Raw genomic sequence first — 4,561 nt, 5'->3', positions numbered from 1 at the left:
TCTAACATGTTCCAAATAATTATTTAAGCTTACATGAATTTTCTCATATTTTTATTTAGCTAAAATAGAGAACTTTTAAATTAATCTTTAAATGAAACATATTACTGCGTTTTATTCTCGAATTAAACAAAACTTTAATATAAAATTCCCAAATTAAAAACTTAGTCTTTTAATAATTATTTGAGATTAAATTTTTTTTTCCCATAATTTTATTAAGCTTAAATCTATGCGTTTCAATTAATTTTTTAATTAACGTTTCGTGACGTGTTTAAATCTTGGATAAATTTAAACTCAATATTTTGATCCCAAATTTTAAACATAACATTTTTATTAGTTATTCTACCTTTGTGAGCCATGAACCGCACCCGTGGACCCATGGTTCCAATTTTTCTTCTTAAAATCTCGAATTTGACCCTTGTAAGAACACACCGAGCCAACTCCTTATTTACTCGAGCCATGCCCAAGTCACCTCGAGCCAAACCCGAGCCAACCCATCTAGGCACCTTAGTGACCAAGCCCAGCCCAAAGAACCAGCTCTAGCTCGCTCAAAAACCCTCCTGCCCCCTCACCCGATTGCATGCATGTGTGTATGTGTGTATCCTAGTTGCTCTAGGACTCCTACCCCAACTAGGACCCTTTCAGCCCTTAACCACTTGACTCCTAATGACCCTAACCTTCCCTGGACCACTCCTAGACCAAGCCCAGACCAACCCAACTCCTGGAGCTCATGCACGAAGCACTGAATTTATAAGACAGCCCGTACGTTATCTTGCTGCCATAGAGTTCCCATGTTTTGTTCGAGCCAGCAGCGATCCTACCACTCCAGCCCCTAGCCCGACCCTTGCCCATCATCCTAGGACCCTGTTGAACCACCTAGCCCAGCCCCATACCAAGCCACCCTCTGTAACTCTCGGCCACACCAGATATAACCTTCGGGAAGAGCCCAACCAACCGAGGACTCTACACCAGCCCTGCTGCAGGAGTCCTAGCCCACTAGGACTCTACCAGGCCCTCTTCCCTGATCCTACTCGAGCCCCAGCAAGCCCTGGCCAAGACCCTAAGTCTCTTGCACAGTAATCGAGCCATATGAATCAAGCAAAGCCCAAGTACCCTTCGGTCCTCTCCTGGTTATTCCCACGTTTTCCAGCTTTGTTTTAACAAGTTGTGCAACATAATCATGTGTTCTAGGACCCTTAGAAACGTATAGAAACGTGTTCGATAAAAGCCTAATTCATGGCAGCCCCTCAAATATCAAGCATGGTTTTTGAATCAATAAACACAAGTTAAACACATGCATATGTATAGTTGCAAAATCATAATTCGTGTGCTTGGTTTTCATTCAAAACATGCTTTAACAATTACTATGATGTGATAGATGTTGAAGAAAAGAACATGGCGTGCTTTTGTGTATTTAACGTTGGTGATTGAAGAATGATGACGAGGAGGGCCTTTGCTTGATTTTTCCTTTGAGAGCTTCGAAAATCCTCTATAATATTGTAAGGCCCGAGATTTTGTCATTTTAATCCGAGATTATTTAATTTATGTATTTTGGAATGATGAATTAGATTCCACAGTTTTTGTAATTAGTTAGGATTGAAATGGAATTAAAAAGAGTTGTAAGGACCAAATCGCAAATAGTGAAGGTTTCAGGGACTAAAGTGCAATTACTTGGATTGAGTGGGACACTTGTCCTCACCATGCATATATAAAATTGAAAGTCTCCTTCATTCTTCACAAGAAATCGAGGCTAGAATTCCAGAGCAAACCTCAAGCTTTGAATTTATTTAAAATTCGATTGTGACAGATCCGTATATCAGAATTTGAATCCGGACACAGTACTGTACTCCTCTCGTCGACAGCTACTACAAGATGTAAGTTTTATTGAGTTCTGTTATCATTTGAAATTATGATATTGGAGGAATTATTATTTGATTATTATATGGTGTTCTGGATATATTAGACATCGTAGAATCGAAGTCAGATCGAAGAACATATTGATTATGGAATTGTTATGATTTTCTGATTATATTAATTGGAAATTGAACAGATTTGGATTATTGACTGATTCTGGATTGTATCGGATATTGGTTATGATTTGTAATTGATATATGTTGATATTGTATTGACGGGGATATCGGGATTGTGCCGTTATGCTGTTAATTTTGAATCAGATTCAGATTAATCGGATTTAGTATTGAATTGGGAATGGAATGTTGATATTACTATTCTCGATATGTCATTTCAGATTGACAGAGACAGTCTTGAATTCAAAATTTCCAATTCTTCAGACCGAGACTACGAACAAAAGGTATAAGTCGATGTTAACCGGGAGATTAACTTGAGTCAGATTGGACTCTAGTTTCCCTAAAACCACATACTTTATTTTATTGCAATTGTTTGACATTGATATGATTAATCTATTGATTTATAGAAAGTATGGAATAGCCGATAGCTATTGAGCGAGCGTCATTGACAGAAGGGCCAGACAGTGATAGAGTGGTCATTGGCCCATTGCACATTGTCATAGGATAGCTTTGGCGGATATGCCAAGTCTGTGGCGGATATGCCAAGACACTGGATTATTGACTTATATCGATATTGCTTAGGGCCGGATCGACTCCTATCGCTGAGATTCGATATATGTGTTAATATCCAGGAACCGGGATCCATAGATTAGAGATGAGTCGAGTCGGAGATGACGAGTTAAAGAGTTTTATCTGTATTCACTAATGTATCATAAATTATGATTCATGTTCTGAATACATGGTTTATGCTTTTGTATATGATTTTATGCATCGTATGTATACATTGCTTATACTGGGATTTTATTCTCACCGGAGTTATCCGGCTGTTGTCTTGTTTGTATGTGTACATGGCAACAGGTGGGACAGGATCAGGGTCGAGGAGATGATGAGAGATTGTGATTAGAGTGGAGACTACGGACTTTGACGTTGTTGTAGATAGGATTCAGCACTTGAAATTTAGTTGTTGAACCTTAGTTTGAGTTTGATGTTTGTTGTACGAGACTTGTACTTTTATACTGATATGTATGTTAGATTAAATTACATTACGTTCCGCAATTTTAAAAAAAATTTAGACCCAGATTAATTAATTGATCCATTTATCCCAATGATGATGAAGAAGATGATTAGCGTCCGGGTCCCCACAACAGGTGGTATCAGAGCGATAGATCCTTTAGACTGAGATAGAAGCTAATGAGCGGGGTAGATTGAGTTCTCTTTCCTGCTTTTGTGTGCTAGCATGTTTATTGTTTTCAATATTACATGTTTACTGAATTATATGATTTGATATGGTAACCTATATTATTGAGAATGAATCAGAACCGATTCTTGATCAGAGGTAAGATGATCAGAAAGGGACTGAAACAGATTTGTTTTATTGGATTGCTAACCCTTTTGATAATCAGATATGCCTCCCCGACGAATCCCAGAACAGGGCAGTACTTCGAATCCTCCAATGGATGTGACAGCAACACCAATGGAAACCTTGCTGAAGAGATTTCAGTCATTCAATCCACCGACTCTGAAGGGTACTGAGACTTCAGTTGATTGCGAGAGTTGGTTAGATGACATTGAGATGTTGTTTGACTCATTGGATTATACAGATGAGCGGAGAGTGAAACAGATCGGGCACCAGTTGCATGACGTTGCAAAGAACTGGTGGATTAAGACACGAAGGGCCTTGGAGCATCGAGGTACGCATATTACCTGGAATATGTTTAAGACTGAGTTGTATCAGAGATTTTTCCCAGTGTCATATAGGAAGGACAAAGGTGCAGAGTTTGCAAATTTGAGACAGGGTCAGTTGAACATTGAAGAATATGTGGCCAAGTTCTCTACCTTGTTGCGATTTGCTCCACATGTTGCTGAGAATGATGAAGCGATTGCTGATCAGTTCATCAATGGCCTGAATCCTGATATCTTTACATTGGTAAACACGGGGCGACCGAATAACTTTGCTGATGCCTTGAACAGAGCAAAGGGAGCCGAAGCCGGTCTGATTAGACAGAAAGGAGCTTCGTATACACCAGCACCAGCATTGAGACAGCAACCCCCTCCAGCTCAGTTCCAGCAACCCCCTACCAGATTTGAGAGTGGCAGTAGCAGCAGTGGAAAGAGAGATCAGCTGAAAGCCAGAGGAAAACAGTTTAAGAAGTCGGGCAGCAGTTCTTCTAGCTCCAGTGGTTCCAGACAGAGCAAGAGTTATACCGGAGTTTATTGCAGAACTTGTGGATGGATACATCCAATCGAGCAATGCTAGAGAGTGATTAGTAGTTGCCGTATATGCAGACAGCAGGGACATTTTGCCAGAGTATGTCCACAGAGAGGTTCCCAGGGATCCCAGGGAGCAGAGTCATCTGATCAGTGGCTCAGCTAGGCAGACGACCATCTGCAGTGCACTTCTTCTAGCTAGCACCCTCTACCCAGTCACAGCCGAGGCCAGGAGAAAGCCAGATAGTTAGCCAGCCTCCTAGACAGCAAGTCAGGGTATTCGCTTTGACGGAGGAGCAGGCCCAGGACGCACCTGATGATGTTGTTGC

This window comes from Primulina huaijiensis, chromosome 18 (genome assembly GCF_012295235.1).
Source record: "Primulina huaijiensis isolate GDHJ02 chromosome 18, ASM1229523v2, whole genome shotgun sequence".
Classification (NCBI taxonomy): Eukaryota; Viridiplantae; Streptophyta; class Magnoliopsida; order Lamiales; family Gesneriaceae; genus Primulina; species Primulina huaijiensis.
This window is presented reverse-complemented; position numbering follows the sequence as displayed.